This window comes from Bombus affinis, chromosome 4, assembly GCF_024516045.1.
Source record: "Bombus affinis isolate iyBomAffi1 chromosome 4, iyBomAffi1.2, whole genome shotgun sequence".
Classification (NCBI taxonomy): Eukaryota; Metazoa; Arthropoda; class Insecta; order Hymenoptera; family Apidae; genus Bombus; species Bombus affinis.
In genome coordinates, this window is record NC_066347.1 from 1533467 (window position 1) to 1554179 (window position 20713).

At 41.5% G+C, this 20713-nt stretch overlaps 5 long non-coding RNA genes and 1 pseudogene across 6 annotated transcripts in view; 4 read left to right on the forward strand and 2 right to left on the reverse strand.

Moving 5' to 3' along the window:
- Positions 1 to 721, forward strand: part of LOC126915642 (uncharacterized) — a 45910-nt gene extending 45189 nt beyond the window's left edge. The window contains exon 3 of the long non-coding RNA XR_007710274.1: positions 657 to 721. This is a non-coding gene — a long non-coding RNA (uncharacterized LOC126915642). The remainder of the gene's footprint in view (positions 1 to 656) is intronic.
- LOC126915647 (uncharacterized) lies at positions 149 to 586 on the forward strand. Its single transcript, XR_007710280.1, has 2 exons — positions 149 to 426; positions 520 to 586. It is a non-coding gene; the product is annotated as an uncharacterized LOC126915647 (long non-coding RNA).
- A 1168-nt stretch (positions 722 to 1889) lies between the features above and the next one.
- On the reverse strand, positions 1890 to 8883 carry LOC126915645 (uncharacterized). 2 transcript variants are annotated; one of them, XR_007710276.1, is made up of 2 exons: positions 8751 to 8883; positions 1890 to 1972 (listed from the first exon to the last, which is right to left on the reverse strand). It is a non-coding gene; the product is annotated as an uncharacterized LOC126915645 (long non-coding RNA). The 2 variants fall into 2 exon arrangements; XR_007710275.1 differs by lacking the exon at positions 8751 to 8883 and adding an exon at positions 7224 to 7356.
- Positions 8884 to 13158: 4275 nt separating this feature from the next.
- On the reverse strand, positions 13159 to 13962 carry LOC126915921 (uncharacterized). Its single transcript, XR_007710380.1, has 2 exons — positions 13716 to 13962; positions 13159 to 13206 (listed from the first exon to the last, which is right to left on the reverse strand). It is a non-coding gene; the product is annotated as an uncharacterized LOC126915921 (long non-coding RNA).
- Positions 13355 to 13771, forward strand: LOC126915920 (uncharacterized). Its single transcript, XR_007710379.1, has 2 exons — positions 13355 to 13398; positions 13576 to 13771. It is a non-coding gene; the product is annotated as an uncharacterized LOC126915920 (long non-coding RNA).
- Positions 13963 to 14532: 570 nt separating the features above from the next.
- Positions 14533 to 16202, forward strand: LOC126915337 (5-hydroxytryptamine receptor 1A-alpha-like; annotated as a pseudogene).
- The last annotated feature ends 4511 nt before the right edge of the window (positions 16203 to 20713 follow it).

The following is a 20713-nucleotide window of genomic DNA, read 5'->3' on the forward strand; positions in this document are numbered from 1 at the left end:
ATAATAGCAAGGGGTTCTGTTATCGGAAATTTATATAAGGTCGATATCGAGTTATCATACCGTCAGGTTGCGCGTACGGGAAACATCATAGATCGAGTTTTCACGAGAAAATCAAGCGTGCGACTAAACCTTGCAAAATTATTTATGTGGACTTATGGAAGTCGAGTCATTAGGCAAGAAATTGTATTTTCTTACGTTCAAAGATGATTTCTCTAAATTTACAAAGATTTACTTCTTACGACATATATCAGAAGTAATCGAAAAGTTAAAAACTTTTTGTCTAGAAGTCGAAACTTAATTTAATGATAAGATAAAAGAAATTCATAGTGATGGAGGGACAGAATTCAAAAATAAAGAGGTTAAAGAATTTTTAAGAAGTCAGGGAATGAAGCATAACGAATAACGTCCCATACACTCCTGAACAAGGTGGCGTCGCAAAATGGCGAATACGATTAACGTCCCATACACTCCTGAACAAAATGGCGAATACGATTATCGTCCCATACACTCCTGAACAAGATGGCATCGCAAAATGGCGAATACGATTAACGTCCCATACACTCCTGAACAAGATGGCGTCGCAAAATGGCGAATACGATTAACGTCTCATACACTCCTGAACAAGATGGCGTCGCCAAATGGCGAATACGATTAAGGTCCCATACACCCCTGAACAGGATGGCGTCGCAGAAAGAGAAAACGGATCAATAGTAGAAGCAGGCCCAGCTTGGCTCGTAGGCTCTACTACAATGTGTGGGTGTCCGTAACTTACGGAGCACCGGTGTGGGCTAGAGCAGCGAATACCGATAAGAACAGGAAAAAGCTGAAACGAGCACAACGAACGGCCCTGTGCATAACAACGACGGCATACCGTACCGTCTCCCACGCGGCACTTTGCCTGTTGACCGGGAATCTCCCGATTTACATAAAGATAAAGATGCTCGGAGAGACCTACGAGAGGAACAAGATTCATGGGGATTGGCACGGATGACGGCTGCAAGCTGAAGGAGGAACTGGAGGCGATTCGCAAGAAGGCCCAAGGGGACTGGCAGAAGGAGTGGAACAACTACAAAAAAGAAAATATCACAAAGAAGCTAATACCGAGTGCGCTGCTATTTACCAAAAAGAAGATGGACATCGATCACCACACCATGCAGCTGCTAACCGGGCATGGGAGCTTCGGTGTCTATAGGAAAAGGATTGGCAGGGACAGCGACAGCAACTGTCTCGACTGTGGAGACCCGAACGACGATGCAGAGCACGCCCTCTTTGCGTGCCCGAAGTGGACGGACAGAAGGATCGAGCTGGAGAACGCTTTGGGCGGGAAGATAGACGTGGGCAATCTGATCGCCACGGTGACCGCCAAGGACGAGAGCTGGAATAAATTTAGGCAATTCTGCAAGACCGTCATGTGTCACAGGAGGGTGACAGCGAGGGCCTGGGAAGAAGCAAGGAGGAGAACGAGCGAAACAACAACTACGCGGAGCAATGAGGGCAAGAACATGAAACAACGATAAACCGCAGAAGGAGACCAGCCCAGTATTCTGAACTGGCTGAGAGGACGACATGAGCAGTAACTGCCCGAAGAAGTAGATACTACGGGGCACGAAAGGACAAACCTGATGACTGCCGACAGGTTTTACCGGGGTTGTCTGCCCCCAAAGCGGAGGAAGAAGGAGGAGGGGTTTTTATTGGGTATGCCAACGACATCCGACCGACTCCCACATAACCCAGTGATGCGAGTCACTGGGCATGCGTAATAGCATTTTCCCCACCCCATGCAAAAAAGAAAAAAAAAATTGGTAGTGCTAAAATGGAACCAGCAAGTGCGCAGATCAATATATTACGTGGCCCGGGAAACTGACCCCAGCTGCGTTTTGTCATGCGCACACTTTTGGTGGGAGATGGCAACCCGATCAATATGTGAGAAGGGTGGGATCTGTGTCATCCAGGTAACAGGCGCAGAGAGAACCTGGCCGTGGAAGAGTTTGGACGTCTGATCAGTGAGCGACTGGGACCTCAGTAGGAAGGAAACCCTTGGATCTTCTTTTATATTGGACAACAGCATATGAAATGTGGAAGAAGCTGAATACAGTCATGAATAGACTGAAGCTGATGAAGCTGAATACAGTCATGAATAGACTGAAGCTGAAGAAGCCGAATACAGTCATGAATAGACTGAAGCTGAAGAAGCTGAATACAGTCATGAATAGACTGAAGCTGAAGATGCTGAATACAGTCATGAATAGACTGAAGCTGATGAAGCTGAATACATGACATGAAGTCGGATGAGAATCTAAATACGGTCCAGAAGCAGTTCTTCGATTTTAAATGAGAAGAATCGGAAAGTGTCTCTTACAACTTATCAAAGTTGGAACTGATGGCGACGGAGATGAAAGCCCTTGGGAGTGAAATTGGCGAGAAAATGCTGATAACACGCATTTAATCGGTGTTACCGAACAAATTTGACCATTTTCATAGTGCGTGGGATTCGGTGGAAGAAGAAAAGAAGACCTTAGACGGACTTTGTACCGGGCTGGTGGCGGAAGAAATCAGAGATCACAGCAGAATTGGTCTATTAGGAAGCACCTCAATGATGCTAGTGACAAACCATGGATGCGTACGGCGAAGGAAAAGTCAAGATAGAGACTTTTGTGGACGGCAAATGGGTAGCCTGTACAATGAACGGTGTCTTGTTTCTACCAGGTATGAAAAGAAATTTATTGTCCTTCAAATTTATTAGAAATTTATTAGATCCGTCACGAGAAAGGGCCTGGATTTCTGTATTTTAAAGGAAGGGAAAAATTGTATGTTTTTACAAAATCAAAAATAATAGCAAGGGGTTCTGTTATCGGAAATTTATATAAGGTCGATATCGAGTTATCATACCGTCAGGTTGCGCGTACGGGAAACATCATAGATCGAGTTTTCACGAGAAAATCAAGCGTGCGACTAAACCTTGCAAAATTATTTATACGGATGTATGTGGACTTATGGAAGTCGAGTCATTAGGCAAGAAATTGTATTTTCTCACGTTCAAAGATGATTTCTCTAAATTCACAAAGATTTACTTCTTACGACATAAATCAGAAGTAATCGAAAAGTTAAATACTTTTTGCCTAGAAGTCGAAAATCAATTTAATGATAAGCTCAAAGAAATTCATAGTGATGGAGGGACAGAATTCAAAAATAAAGAGGTTAAAGAATTTTTAAGAAGTCAGGGAATGAAGCATAACGAATAACGTCCCATACACTCCTGAACAAAATGGCGAATACGATTATCGTCCCATACACTCCTGAACAAGACGGCGTCGCAAAATGGCGAATACGATTAACGTCCCATACACTCCTGAACAAGATGGCGTCGCAAAATGGCGAATACGATTAACGTCCCATACACTCCTGAACAAGATGGCGTCGCCAAATGGCGAATACGATTAACATCCCATACACCCCTGAACAAGATGGCGTCGCAGAAAGGGAAAACGGATCAATAGTAGAAGCAGGCCCAGCTTGGCTCGTAGGCTCTACTACAATGGGTGGGAGTCCATCGTAACTTACGGAGCACCGGTGTGGGCTAGAGCAGCGAATACCGATAAGAACAGGAAAACGCTGTAAAAGTAAAAGTGGTAGTGCTAAAATGGAACCAGCAAGTGCGCAGATCAATATATTACGTGGCCCGGGAAACTGACCCCAGCTGCGTTTTGTCATGCGCACACTTTTGGTGGGAGATGGCAACCCGATCAATATGTGAGAAGAGTGGGATCTGTCATCCAGGTAACAGGCGCAGAGAGAACCCGGCCGTGGAAGAGTTTGGACGTCTGATCAGTGAGCGACTGGGACCTCAGTAGGAAGGAAACCCTTGGATCTTCTTTTATATTGGACAACAGCATATGAAATGTGGAAGAAGCTGAATACAGTCATGAATAGACTGAAGCTGAAGAAGCTGAATACAGTCATGAATAGACTGAAGCTGAAGAAGCTGAATACAGTCATGAATAGACTGAAGCTGAAGTAGCTGAATACAGTCATGAATAGACTGAAGCTGAAGAAGCTGAATACAGTCATGAATAGACTGAAGCTGATGAAGCTGAATACATGACATGAAGTCGGATGAGAATCTAAATACGGTCCAGAAGCAGTTCTTCGATTTTAAATGAGAAGAATCGGAAAGTGTCTCTTACAACTTATCAAAGTTGGAACTGATGGCGACGGAGATGAAAGCCCTTGGGAGTGAAATTGGCGAGAAAATGCTGATAACACGCATTTAATCGGTGTTACCGAACAAATTTGACCATTTTCATAGTGCGTGGGATTCGGTGGAAGAAGAAAAGAAGACCTTAGACGGACTTTGTACCGGGCTGGTGGCGGAAGAAATCAGAGATCACAGCAGAATTGGTCTATTAGGAAGCACCTCAATGATGCTAGTGACAAACCATGGATGCGTACGGCGAAGGAAAAGTCAAGATAGAGACTTTTGTGGACGGCAAATGGGTAGCCTGTACAATGAACGGTGTCTTGTTTCTACCAGGTATGAAAAGAAATTTATTGTCCTTCAAATTTATTAGAAATTTATTAGATCCGTCACGAGAAAGGGCCTGGATTTCTGTATTTTAAAGGAAGGGAAAAATTGTATGTTTTTACAAAATCAAAAATAATAGCAAGGGGTTCTGTTATCGGAAATTTATATAAGGTCGATATCGAGTTATCATACCGTCAGGTTGCGCGTACGGGAAACATCATAGATCGAGTTTTCACGAGAAAATCAAGCGTGCGACTAAACCTTGCAAAATTATTTATACGGATGTATGTGGACTTATGGAAGTCGAGTCATTAGGCAAGAAATTGTATTTTCTCACGTTCAAAGATGATTTCTCTAAATTCACAAAGATTTACTTCTTACGACATAAATCAGAAGTAATCGAAAAGTTAAATACTTTTTGCCTAGAAGTCGAAAATCAATTTAATGATAAGCTCAAAGAAATTCACAGTGATGGAGGGACAGAATTCAAAAATAAAGAGGTTAAAGAATTTTTAAGAAGTCAGGGAATGAAGCATAACGAATAACGTCCCATACACTCCTGAACAAAATGGCGAATACGATTATCGTCCCATACACTCCTGAACAAGACGGCGTCGCAAAATGGCGAATACGATTAACGTCCCATACACTCCTGAACAAGATGGCGTCGCAAAATGGCGAATACGATTAACGTCCCATACACTCCTGAACAAGATGGCGTCGCCAAATGGCGAATACGATTAACATCCCATACACCCCTGAACAAGATGGCGTCGCAGAAAGGGAAAACGGATCAATAGTAGAAGCAGGCCCAGCTTGGCTCGTAGGCTCTACTACAATGGGTGGGAGTCCATCGTAACTTACGGAGCACCGGTGTGGGCTAGAGCAGCGAATACCGATAAGAACAGGAAAACGCTGTAAAAGTAAAAGTGGTAGTGCTAAAATGGAACCAGCAAGTGCGCAGATCAATATATTACGTGGCCCGGGAAACTGACCCCAGCTGCGTTTTGTCATGCGCACACTTTTGGTGGGAGATGGCAACCCGATCAATATGTGAGAGGAGTGGGATCTGTGTCATCCAGGTAACAGGCGCAGAGAGTACCCGGCCGTGGAAGAGTTTGGACGTCTGATCAGTGAGCGACTTGGACCTCAGTAGGAAGGAAACCCTTGGATCTTCTTTTATATTGGACAACAGCATATGAAATGTGGAAGAAGCTGAACACAGTCATGAATAGACTGAAGCTGAAGAAGCTGAATACAGTCATGAATAGACTGAAGCTGAAGAAGCTGAATACAGTCATGAATAGACTGAAGCTGAAGAAGCTGAATACAGTCATGAATAGACTGAAGCTGAAGAAGCTGAATACAGCCATGAATAGACTGAAGCTGATGAAGCTGAATACATGACATGAAGTCGGATGAGAATCTAAATACGGTCCAGAAGCAGTTCTTCGATTTTAAATGAGAAGAATCGGAAAGTGTCTCTTACAACTTATCAAAGTTGGAACTGATAGCGACGGAGATGAAAGCCTTTGGGAGTGATATTGGCGAGAAAATGCTTAACACGCATTTAATCGGTGTTACCGAACAAATTTGACCATTTTCATAGTGCGTGGGATTCGGTGGCAGAAGAAAAGAAGACCTTAGACGGACTTCGTACCGGGCTGGTGGCGGAGGAAATCAGATGGAAGAAGAACGACCAGGAAACATCGGTGGCTCTGGTTACAAAAGGTAACAATTATAAAAGGGAACAGCAGAAGTAGTCATATAAGGTCGATATGCGAGTTATCATACCGTCAGGTTGCGCGTACGGGAAACATCATAGATCGAGTTTTCACGAGAAAATCAAGCGTGCGACTAAACCTTGCGAAATTATTTATACGGATGTATGTGGACTTATGGAAGTCGAGTCATTAGGCAAGAAATTGTATTTTCTCATGTTCAAAGATTTCTCTAAATTCACAAAGATTTACTTCTTACGACATAAATCAGAAGTAATCGAAAAGTTAAATACTTTTTGCCTAGAAGTCGAAAATCAATTTAATGATAAGCTCAAAGAAATTCATAGTGATTAAGGGAAAGAAATAAAAAATAAAGAGGTCAAAGAATTTTTATGAAGTCAGGGAGTTAAGCATAACGAATAACGTCCCATACACTCCTGAACAAAATGGCGAATACGATTAACGTCCCATACACTCTTGAACAAGATGGCGTCGCAAAATGGCGAATACGATTAACGTCCCATACACTCCTGAACAAGATGGCGTCGCAAAATGGCGAATACGATTAACGTCCCATACACTCCTGAACAAGATGGCGTCGCCAAATGGCGAATACGATTAACATCCCATACACCCCTGAACAAGATGGCGTCGCAGAAAGGGAAAACGGATCAATAGTAGAAGCAGGCCCAGCTTGGCTCGTAGGCTCTACTACAATGGGTGGGAGTCCATCGTAACTTACGGAGCACCGGTGTGGGCTAGAGCAGCGAATACCGATAAGAACAGGAAAACGCTGTAAAAGTAAAAGTGGTAGTGCTAAAATGGAACCAGCAAGTGCGCAGATCAATATATTACGTGGCCCGGGAAACTGACCCCAGCTGCGTTTTGTCATGCGCACACTTTTGGTGGGAGATGGCAACCCGATCAATATGTGAGAGGAGTGGGATCTGTGTCATCCAGGTAACAGGCGCAGAGAGTACCCGGCCGTGGAAGAGTTTGGACGTCTGATCAGTGAGCGACTGGGACCTCAGTAGGAAGGAAACCCTTGGATCTTCTTTTATATTGGACAACAGCATATGAAATGTGGAAGAAGCTGAACACAGTCATGAATAGACTGAAGCTGAAGAAGCTGAATACAGTCATGAATAGACTGAAGCTGAAGAAGCTGAATACAGTCATGAATAGACTGAAGCTGAAGAAGCTGAATACATGACATGAAGTCGGATGAGAATCTAAATATGGTCCAGAAGCAGTTCTTCGATTTTAAATGAGAAGTATCGGAAAGTGTCTCTTACAACTTATCAAAGTTGGAACTGATAGCGACGGAGATGAAAGCCTTTGGGAGTGATATTGGCGAGAAAATGCTTAACACGCATTTAATCGGTGTTACCGAACAAATTTGACCATTTTCATAGTGCGTGGGATTCGGTGGCAGAAGAAAAGAAGACCTTAGACGGACTTCGTACCGGGCTGGTGGCGGAGGAAATCAGATGGAAGAAGAACGACCAGGAAACATCGGTGGCTCTGGTTACAAAAGGTAACAATTATAAAAGGGAACAGCAGAAGTAGTCATATAAGGTCGATATGCGAGTTATCATACCGTCAGGTTGCGCGTACGGGAAACATCATAGATCGAGTTTTCACGAGAAAATCAAGCGTGCGACTAAACCTTGCGAAATTATTTATACGGATGTATGTGGACTTATGGAAGTCGAGTCATTAGGCAAGAAATTGTATTTTCTCATGTTCAAAGATTTCTCTAAATTCACAAAGATTTACTTCTTACGACATAAATCAGAAGTAATCGGAAAGTTAAATACTTTTTGCCTAGAAGTCGAAAATCAATTTAATGATAAGCTCAAAGAAATTCATAGTGATTAAGGGAAAGAAATAAAAAATAAAGAGGTCAAAGAATTTTTATGAAGTCAGGGAGTTAAGCATAACGAATAACGTCCCATACACTCCTGAACAAAATGGCGAATACGATTAACGTCCCATACACTCTTGAACAAGATGGCGTCGCAAAATGGCGAATACGATTAACGTCCCATACACTCCTGAACAAGATGGCGTCGCAAAATGGCGAATACGATTAACGTCCCATACACTCCTGAACAAGATGGCGTCGCCAAATGGCGAATACGATTAACATCCCATACACCCCTGAACAAGATGGCGTCGCAGAAAGGGAAAACGGATCAATAGTAGAAGCAGGCCCAGCTTGGCTCGTAGGCTCTACTACAATGGGTGGGAGTCCATCGTAACTTACGGAGCACCGGTGTGGGCTAGAGCAGCGAATACCGATAAGAACAGGAAAACGCTGTAAAAGTAAAAGTGGTAGTGCTAAAATGGAACCAGCAAGTGCGCAGATCAATATATTACGTGGCCCGGGAAACTGACCCCAGCTGCGTTTTGTCATGCGCACACTTTTGGTGGGAGATGGCAACCCGATCAATATGTGAGAGGAGTGGGATCTGTGTCATCCAGGTAACAGGCGCAGAGAGTACCCGGCCGTGGAAGAGTTTGGACGTCTGATCAGTGAGCGACTGGGACCTCAGTAGGAAGGAAACCCTTGGATCTTCTTTTATATTGGACAACAGCATATGAAATGTGGAAGAAGCTGAACACAGTCATGAATAGACTGAAGCTGAAGAAGCTGAATACAGTCATGAATAGACTGAAGCTGAAGAAGCTGAATACAGTCATGAATAGACTGAAGCTGAAGAAGCTGAATACATGACATGAAGTCGGATGAGAATCTAAATATGGTCCAGAAGCAGTTCTTCGATTTTAAATGAGAAGTATCGGAAAGTGTCTCTTACAACTTATCAAAGTTGGAACTGATAGCGAAGGAGATGAAAGCCCTTGGGAGTGAATTTGGCGAGAAAATGCTGATAACACGCATTTAATCGGTGTTACCGAACAAATTTGACCATTTTCATAGTGGGATTCGGTGGAAGAAGAAAAGAAGACCTTAGACGGACTTCGTACCGGGCTGGTGGCGGAAGAAATCAGATGGAAGAAAAACGACCAGGAAACATCGGTGGCTCTGGTAACAAAAGGTAACAATTAAAAAAGGGAACAGCAGAAGTAGTCATATAAGGTCGATATGCGAGTTATCATACCGTGAGGTTGCGCGTACGGGAAACATCATAGATCGAGTATTCACGAGAAAATCAAGCGTGCGACTAAACCGTGCGAAATTATTTATACGGATGTATGTGGACTTATGGAAGTCGAGTCATTAGGCAAGAAATAGTATTTTCTCACGTTCAAAGATGATTTCTCTAAATTCACACAGATTTACTTCTTACGACATAAATCGGAAGTAATCGAAAAGTTAAATACTTTTTGCCTATAGGTCGATAATCAATTTAATGATAAGATCAAAGAAATTCATAGTGATGAAGGGAAAGAAATAAAAAATAAAGAGGTCAAAGAATTTTTATGAAGTCAGGGAGTTAAGCATAACGAATAACGTCCCTTACACTCCTGAACAAAATGGCGAATACGATTAACGTCCCATACACTCTTGAACAAGATGGCGTCGCAAAATGGCGAATACGATTAACGTCCCATACACTCCTGAACAAGATGGCGTCGCCAAATGGCGAATACGATTAACGTCCCATACACCCCTGAACAAGATGGCGTCGCAGAAAGAGAAAACGGATCAATAGTAGAAGCAGGCCCAGCTTGGCTCGTAGGCTCTACTACAATGTGTGGTAGTCCATCGTAACTTACGGAGCACCGGTGTGGGCTAGTGCAGCGAATACCGATCAGAACAGGAAAAAGCTGAAACGAGCACAACGAACGGCCCTGTGCATAACAACGACGGCATACCGTACCGTCTCCCACGCGGCAATTTGCGTGTTGACCGGGAATCTCCCGATTTACATAAAGATAAAGATGCTCGGAGAGACCTACGAGAGGAACAAGATCCATGGGTCCAGGATTGGCACGGATGACGGCTGCAAGCTGATGGAGGAACTGGAGGCGATTCGCAAGAAGGCCCAAGAGGACTGGCAGAAGGAGTGGAACAACTACAAAAAAGAAAATATCACAAAGAAGCTAATACCGAGTGCGCTGCTATTTACAAAAAAGAAGATGGACATCGATCACCACACCATGCAGCTGCTAACCGGGCATGGGAGCTTCGGTGTCTATAGGAAAAGGATTGGCAGGGACAGCGACAGCAACTGTCTCGACTGTGGAGACCCGAACGACGATGCAGAGCACGCCCTCTTCGCTTGCCCGAAGTGGACGGACAGAGGGATCGAGCTGGAGAACGCTCTGGGCGGGAAGATAGACGTGGGCAATCTGATCGCCACGGTGACCGCCAAGGACGAGAGCTGGAATAAATTCAGGCAATTCTGCAAGACCGTCATGTGTCACAGGAGGGTGACAGCGAGGGCCTGGGAAGAAGCAAGGAGGAGAACGAGCGAAACAGCATCTACGCGGAGCAATGAGGGCAAGGACATGAAACAACGAAAAACCGCAGAAGGAGACCAGCCCATTCTGAGCTGGCTGAGAGGACGACATGGGCAGTAACTGCCCGAAGAAGTAGATACTACGGGGCACGAAAGGACAACCCGGATGACTGCCGACAGGTTTTGCCGGGGTTGTCTGCCCCCCAAGCGGAGGAAGAAGGAGGAGGGGTTTTTAGTGGGTATGGCAACGACATCCGACCGACTCCCACATAACCGAGTGATGCGGGTCACTGGGCATGCGTAATAGCATTTTCCCCACCCCACGCAAAAAGAAAAAAAAAGAAAAAAAAAAGAAAAAAAAAAGAAAAAAAAAAAATAAAGGGACAGCGTCAGCAACTGTCTCGACTGTGGAGACCCGAACGACGATGCAGAGCACGCCCTCTTCGCTTGCCCGAAGTGGACGGACAGAGGGATCGAGCTGGAGAACGCTCTGGGCGGGAAGATAGACGTGGGCAATCTGATCGCCACGGTGACCGCCAAGGACGAGAGCTGCAATAAATTCAGGCAATTCTGCAAGACCGTCATGTGTCACAGGAGGGTGACAGCGAGGGCCTGGGAAGAAGCAAGGAGGAGAACGAGCGAAACAACATCTACGCGGAGCAATGAGGGCAAGGACATGAAACAACGAAAAACCGCAGAAGGAGACCAGCCCATTCTGAGCTGGCTGAGAGGACGACATGGGCAGTAACTGCCCGAAGAAGTAGATACTACGGGGCACGAAAGGACAACCCGGATGACTGCCGACAGGTTTTGCCGGGGTTGTCTGCCCCCCAAGCGGAGGAAGAAGGAGGAGGGGTTTTTAGTGGGTATGGCAACGACATCCGACCGACTCCCACATAACCCAGTGATGCGGGTCACTGGGCATGCGTAATAGCATTTTCCCCACCCCACGCAAAAAGAAAAAAAAAGAAAAAAAAAAAGAAAAAAAAAAGAAAAAAAAAAAAAATAAAGGGACAGCGTCAGCAACTGTCTCGACTGTGGAGACCCGAACGACGATGCAGAGCACGCCCTCTTTGCTTGCCTGAAGTGGACGGACAGAAGGATCGAGCTGGAGAACGCTCTGGGCGGGAAGATAGACGTGGGCAATCTGATCGCCACGGTGACCGCCAAGGACGAGAGCTGCAATAAATTCAGGCAATTCTGCAAGACCGTCATGTGTCACAGGAGGGTGACAGCGAGGGCCTGGGAAGAAGCAAGGAGGAGAACGAGTGAAACAACATCTACGCGGAGCAATGAGGGCAAGGACATGAAACAACGAAAAACCGCAGAAGGAGACCAGCCCATTCTGAGCTGGCTGAGAGGACGACATGGGCAGTAACTGCCCGAAGAAGTATATATTACGGGGCACGAAAGGACAACCCGGATGACTGCCGACAGGTTTTGCCGGGGTTGTCTGCCCCCCAAGCGGAGGAAGAAGGAGGAGGGGTTTTTAGTGGGTATGGCAACGACATCCGACCGACTCCCACATAACCCAGTGATGAGGTTCACTGGGCATGCGTAATTTGCACACATACCTGCGGAAGACAGAAGGAAATTGGACAAAAGGGCTAACAAAGGAAAACCAGTAGGCTATCCAGATGACGGACGAGGTAAGTATTGTAATATTGAGCCATAACGTAATATTTAAGCCCGAACCAGAAACTGAAAAATTCGTTAATTTATGTTTACCGAAAATTGTTGAGCGCGAAGATGTGTGTGCACAGAGTGATAGAGTATGTATGAAAGATGTTAGAGTACGTATGAAAGTGCAGAGAGTGAACCTGAAAAAGAACCTTTTAGAATTAGCGAGAATGTGAGACAATTGAGTGATAGTGGTAAGATCAAACGAACTGATTTTTATGGTAGCCCAGTAACGTACGCAACGGAAAAATTACCAGTGGATTTTAACGACGCGACGAGATCCGAAAAGAAAGAGTTATGGGAAGAGGCTATAAATGATGAAATGAAATCGCTCTATGAAAATAAGACGTTGGTTCTTGTAGAAAAACCAAGATTTGAATATTTAAGACAAAAGTTAGATTTGAAAAATAAAAAAGATGTTAAGAGGTAATTGTTTATAGAGATGTAGAGTTTTTAGGGAGGGTGTGGAAGTGGTTATCACTTCTAAAAAAAAACTCTACATGATCTGTTTAGTCTTCTCATAGCTTTTTTTTGGTAATAAATTAGTTTAAATGAATAGGAGAAAGACAGCTGACAAATGTATTTGTGATGACATTGACAAGATTTTTTTTTTTTTTTTTCTAATGGGTATTTTCTTTTCAGTCTTCGGATCTGGTCCGTCGTGTCAAGCAGTTGATATGCACTCGATACTCGAAACTTCCCAACGGTTTCTGTCTCGTGCCTCGCTGCACAACGACAATACCTATCGAACAGATGATTGCCAGATGTCGATAATCTCTCACCGAATATTTACAGCGAGTCGGAGGACCCGCTATAAATATTCGGTGAGAGTGTATCTACATCTGACAATCATCTGTTGGAAGGGTAAAGTCGTTGTGCAGCGAGGCACACACAAACTTCCCACCGGGTTCGGTACGGTGCCTCGCTGCACAACGACTATACCTTTCTAACAGATGATTGCCAGATATTGATAAACTCTCACCGGTGAGAGTGTATCTATATCTGGTAATCATCCGTTGGACGGGTAATGTCGTTGTGTAGGGAGGTACACGAACTTCCCAACGGTTTGTGTCCCGTGCCTCGCTACACGAAGACTCTACCCTTCGAATAGATTGTTGCCAGATGTCGATAGACTCTCACCGAATATTTATAGTGGGTCCTTAGGCTCGCTGTAAATATCTGGCAATCGTCTGTTGGAAGGGTCGGGTCCTCGTGTAGCGAGGCACACAAACTTCCCAACGGTTTCTGCCCCGTGCCTCGCTCGGACTCTATCCTTCAGATAGATGATTGCTAGATATTTACAGCGAGCCTAAGGAGCCGCTATAAATATTCGGTGAGAGTGTATCGACATCTGGCAATCACCTGTTCGAAGGGTAGAGTCGTTGTGTAGCGAGGCATGGGGCAGAAACCGTTGGGAAGTTTACTGTCGATGGTTTTTGATTGGAAGCGCTTGAGTATTTCAATGTTGGAATTACTTGCTGTTCCCCATAGTTGGATTCCATAGGTTCCAGTAAAATTTGTTGAGTTTGTCCCTGAGTTGTTTAGATTTGCCCACGATATGTTGTTTCCAGCTTAATCTTCTTTCCAGAGTCATGCTCAGGTATCTGACTGTGACCTTGTTAGAAACTGTTATATTGTTAATGGAGACTTGTGGGCAGGTTTGTTTTCGCAGCATGAAGGTTACATGTGTGGATTTTTTTTCATTAATTTTGAAGTGGTCACCACTTCTACGAAAACTCCACATCTGGCCTTTTTAGTTTTCTCAAGCGCTGAAACCATCGACAGCATATAGACAAAAGACTAGCATGAAGATAGACCATTTTTATACGAAGTTTCTTCCTTAAAAACAAAAGTACTTGGTGAGAACGATGGTTGTTTAATATGGAACCAATTGGAACAATTTTACTTTAACTTAACCACTGGACAACGCCAACAATTCAACCTCTCAGCTACGCTAACAACTCTCTGCTCGATTAACTCTGACCTCTTGACCCCCTCTCACTTCTCCATTGACCTCTCCTCATTCACATCCAAATCATCCCCCTCCATCAGCGCTATTTTTTCCTCTCTCTGATCCTATCCTCTTAACGCTCTACAAGAACTAGGTGACCTTGGTCACATCGCCTTTTTCTATATCAACTAATAACCTAAGGACAGACGACTTTGTTTTGCTTAATTTCTAACCAGTTTTTTTCCTCGTGATGCTACATATGTGACATCAAATAATACATGTGGGAGAAAAAGAAAAAGGATTCGCAAGATTCATTTAGTCTTCAACTTTCTGCCAGAGTCTAGCAGTCACGCGGTACGATGTTTCGCCGGTGGTCCCCGGAAGAGCAACGATTTGCAATGTCTAATGCTGCACAAGGCCGAGAAAAGGACTACGTCACCGATGACGTTGACCAAGACAAAGATTGGGAGAAACCACCAGAACAGTACCCGTAGCGTGACGAATTCGCCCCATTAGAAGAAACTGAGGTTCCATTTGGCGAAAGCGTGGAAGGCCAGCACCACGTTTGGAATTATAACGAGCGCCTTCATCATCTGCTGGCTACCATTTTTCGTGTTGGCCCTGGTCAGACCATTCTTCGAGCATCCGAATTCCGTTCCACCATTTTTATCTAGCTTGTTCCTCTGGCTCGGTTATTGCAACAGCCTACTGAACCCTATCATCTACGCGGTCTTGAACAAAGGCCTCAGGAAACCCTTCCGCGAGATGCTGTACTTACGCTTCACTAACCTGAACCATGCAATGAGAGAGAAGCTTTAACAGAGCCAATACGGTGATCCTATTAACAATTGCGAGACCAAAGCCGAAGAGATGAAAGATTTTAAACGGCTCAAAAAAAGGGGTATCGAGGAGATCGACATTATCCCGAGCTGTCCAAACGAGAGCTTCCTGTAAGCTCGAGGTAATGTCGATCGCCAAGTCGATCGCGAAACCATCGAAACGAACCTGAGTTGATCGCGATCGACCACTCACCGTCAAAAGACCCCCGTCTCCTTAATAACCTATCGATGATCTCGGTTTCATTCGCGGAACCAATCGTAGATTACTTCGTAAGCTGGTAGATAACTAACTATTTTCGCTTTTCTAATAACTAACTACTCAGTGAACCTGTTGTTCGCCACGTCACCACTCTACTCGAGGAAAACAAAATACTCGAATAGTTTAATCGTGACGAATTGAAGATCTAATTTCTAAAAAGAACTTCCCTCCGAATTGATTTAAGTAAATGTTATCGTCACTGTATGTTCTATGATCATGCATGTTAACGTGTAATAGAATTAGTGGCTGCGATAGATTGAGACTCGGATCATTTCGGACAAGTCAAAGAGTCTGAACATCTTGTCCTTGATGTATATTTGTTGTTTTCAACTGAATCGATCCGAATTGTCTCGTGGTCAGACGTCCGAAAAGAGCCACGTGAAATCTCTTCCGTTTCGTAATAAGGAAAGAAGTCGTCCCAGTACTGTTTCTATGGAGTGACAGACGCAGAATAAGAATTCGTGTAACAAAACAAACACTTCTTCGACTACACTGAGATCACGTGGAAAGTGAGAAAAAGAGAAGTTAGTGAAGAAATTCTCTTAGGATTTAAATGTGATTAGAGAAGCAACTTAGAAAAGCAAGAACGAAATACTCGAAAGCCTGGATGGCTAGATCGAATCGATATTAAGTACATTTGTTTGTTGTGATGTCCATGATATACGAATTAAGGAAATTCGTGTTCCATGGGAAATCATGGTTTCTAACATTCTACAGAGGATACTAAACTCATCTATGTGGTATCACGATGATACTTCTGATTGGTGTGTAAAAAACAAGTAAAAGAAAAAAAAGAACAATATATGTCTTAAAAATAGAAACTTACAATTTAGATGTACGAAAACGCGTCTGCCAGTGCAATCGGTTCTCGAAATTGTGGATGGTTAGCACGAAGGCAAAATGACGTGCGTTTTAAGTGATCCTGATCTTTTTAAGGATCATAAAACCATTTATTGGGGACACACGAAACTAATGAAGTTTAAGAGTAATTTATGAAAGGGAAATTTTCCAAAATACTGGAAAAAATAATATATTACCGGATAAAAACAATAATAGAGATAAAAAAACTAATACCGGAACACCAATTTGGATTCAGAAACGAACACTCCACGATAGAGCAAATGCACAGGCTTTCTAGAAAACAAGGAATACTGCACAGCCCTCTTTATGGACATAGAGAAAGCAATCAAGACAGGGATACTGCAAGGAAGCGTCCTAGGCCCAATACTACAAGAACATATTACAAAAATAGAAAAGTGGCTACAAAAAAAACAAATATAAGCAAACCCCAATAAATGCAATCATATTACATTCACGTTACGAGAAAGGATACCACTAAACATCCTTCTGAAGGCACCCATATAACAGGACTCCACTTAGATACATAACTCACATGGAAACTACATACCAAATCAACAGTAGAAAAAATACAGAAATCAAGGAGACAAATGCATTGGCTAACAAGCCGAAAATCCAAATTAAGCATAGAAAATAAATTAAAAATATATAAAACGATCATAGAACTAATCTGGACGTACGGAATATCACGAGACAGCAGCAATGAGCCATATAAACAAAATAGAGATAATACAAACTAAAATCCTTAGAACAATAGTAAACGCACCATGATACGTCAGAAATGATGACATACGGAAAGACCTGGGAATCCCAACGGTCAAGGAAGAAATTAATAGATACTCAGAAAAATACAAATCAAGAATAACAGCACACCCAAACCATCTAGCTGCGGAAAAGAAACAAAACCATAAACATCGATAGAAGGCCAAAAATATGGTAGCCAGCAGACCTCATAATGGATATAACATCAGGATATAATCGATAAAGATATAATCGGGAAATGAGAGTGGGCCTACAGGTTAGAATTAATCGAGGAGTCAGAGAGTAAAGTTGTTACAGTTAGCGTTATCGAGTTGCGTTGTTGAGAGTAGAGTTGTTAGCGTTACGGAGTTGCGTAAGTAGCCAAAACCATCGTTTTCTGTCTCATTAATATCTGCATAACTAATTTAAAATAAAACAAATAGTATCAAAGACATCGTATACCTAATATTTCCGCGATACTAATAATACGATACGATTAATTACTGTTCAAACTGAAATCTTACTATGTAACAAAATTTGTATAACCATACGTGACGACAAATTAAGCAAAGTAATCTAAACGTTTTATAATTCTATAAATTCTATAATTATTGCATGACGTGCAAATTTTCGTATTAAAAAATCACGAAAACATGGATTTTTAGATAAAGGAATGTACAAGAAGGTGACAATAGTGAGATAGCGCTTAATACCATACCTGGAATGTGGAACTCTGTCTAGAACGAGGACAAAGTTCTAGGATTGTATCTAATATGCTCTAGGGTTGTGAGACATCGTTCGGTTGGATCCCGGCATTTTAGAATGTCTGGTATGACTATGATGGAGTTGTGGAACTGCGATCGATAAGACCATGGAGACGTGGAAGTAGTATATCGATCCACTTTGAGACTAAAGGATTTCTGATGACATCATCTCGTGAGTGTAACATCTTGCTAGATAATAAATGCTCTAGGAATGTGAAACCACGATTGGTCGATTTCAAGGACACAGAATCTTAGTAAACAGCGTTATAGATTTTAATTTCGTGCACAGCAGAAAATTCTGGATGAAGTCTGTTTAACTTTTACAGTACTCATATCTCATAGCACACTAAGATAACTGTTTGAATCATGAAAGTCCCCAGACACTATATTTATTTTTTCGGATATATTATGAGGCCATCAATCAATGGCATAGTATAGTAAGTGTAATAGTTGAATCACCAGGAGTACGTTAACGTATAGATTACTGTAGAGTATTCGCTGTGTCCGTGAACTTGAAAATTAAATTACGAAATTTTAGAATATTCGTAATCCCTCGCATCGACTCGGTTTACACGTTGTCGTATACGAGGTTATACATAAAGAGATTTTGTGCTCTATCTTTACATACAGAGAACGATCACGTTGTGTGTTCGAAAGTTATTACACTCACGTAAGAATATCTGGTCACTGCCGGCCAAAGTAAATTGAGTTTTTTCGCACGAGGTACCATATTCAATGACCGTATTCGTTTTGCTTTTGGCATACATCAAAAAGCTGAAATCGCGAAGTTTCGACGTGTCGCTCGCCTACCCTTTGACGTCAACGTAATAATGAAATTACCGATTGTAGTATCAAAAGTATACGGTGGACAAAATTATACCTTTTGTGTTTTTCTATTGTATTGATTTCGATATCGGGACCGTCGCTCGTATCATCGGGTCACGCATTTCTACCCATTGGATTGTCTTCTGTGTGAATCACAATGTACCTTTTGAATCGAAATATTATTTGTAGTACCTAATTCCATTCAGCGTTGGCATATCTTTGTCTCGTATTTTCGTATGCGGTAAACGTTTCCACACAGCTAATCTTTTTGTTTTACGGTCATGCTTTATTTATCATCTGTGTCGTGGTTTGTTTTGTTCAGCTAAACGAAAACTAGATTCTCAAGAGTATATTAGTTTCTTCTGATCTATTTAGCAAATAAGAGAATTAACATATTTTAATGAGTTTATTCGACTTGTGTGAAAAGTAATAATTATATAAGGAGAAGATTTTTGTGAGAAATATAATTTTATAAATCACATCTTGAACTTTTATTTTTACTTTTTGGTGTGACTAATTAAAGAACAAAAATACAAAAAACAAGAAGACAAATGCATTGGCTAACAAGCCGAAAATCCAAATACCTCTAGCTGATTCGGTACACTTGAAAATGTGAAGTAAAGTAAGAAGTTTAAATGGAAGATAAGAGGGATGAAACTTAAATTAAAAAAAATAAGATTGCGATGAAACCGTAATAATTTGAAATAATTGAATATGAAAATGTGAGAAGGTAGAGTTGCTGAGTTGCTTAGTATGTGAAGCAAACATGTTTAATGATATATTTATAACAATTATGTGCATCTTTTCCCTTTAATTCGATTATTACTAGTTTGAGAATATATATATCTTTTTTTAAAGTGATTTTATCTTTTTCTAAAATTTCAAGTTTATTTCTTTACAATTTATTTTGTATTTGAATTGAACATAAAAAGGATTGTTTATACATTTCAAATTATCCTTCAGATTGTTGCTGTTAATTGATAGGTACTTACCAGCAAACGTTTACAGATATGAGATATCTTTAGCTGTTATTCTAATAAGTATTAAACACACAATAGTTACAAGCAAGTTTTTATCGATTATAGCGATAATTATTCAGCAGCTATTGATAGTAGTTGAAAACTCGTAACATTCATAATTTTTAACAACAGTAGCTAGTTTCTAATGGTCATCAGTCATCAATGGTCATGGTCATCACGATTGCAACTAGTGACAACTACAGATATTTATAATTCCTTCACGGTTGACCACTAACTTTCAACATTTAATATAATTTGAATATAACAACAACACATATTTGTTATTTGAGCATAGCAGATGTACATATTATATAAATAATATATAATATAAATAATATAAATAATATAAATAATGCAAATAATATAAATTATATAAATAAACTTATTTTTATAATAATCATTAGATCTTCTAAAATCTAACACACAGTGCAACATGTATTATTACTCTCACTATTATTATATGTGTAATGAATATTATAATATTACTAGTAAAGTACAATAAAGATAGAATATTAGTAATTAGAAATTAAACCAATTTGACATCAGCCAGGTATTTTAATTGTCAAGAGCTACTATTATTTCTATGATGTAATGAAAGGTTGTAAAAGCATTGATGATAGATTAGTGATAGATTAGAGAATCAATGTTGTAAAATTAGAAAGGTGTAAAGCTACGTAATATCAACATTCTATGTATAAAGATAACGCGTTGTTGATAAAACTGAGTAATTTGGACATCTCACGCAATGTATACTTATTTTTATCTAGCACGTCGTAATATCATGGTCAGTAGGCTTGTGACACGTTTGTCGATATGTTCCCCTGAATTCGTAAAGTTTCAAGCGTTTTTGCTTATCAATAATGCCTACTGCATTGTGTAATGTTAAAATATCTTTATTGTATGAAATAAATTTAATTGTCTTCTACGTATATCTGTGCGATATGACAATTCTGTTAGCTTCTAAACGAAGGTTGTAAAATAGTGTATCTAAAAATGTTTTATGCAGGACCATAGAGGTTATACTCCACAGAATAAAATCGTAGTTAAAAACATAGAACAAAGTTACTTCTGCAATATAATTCAGAATTTTTTACTCAAAAGATT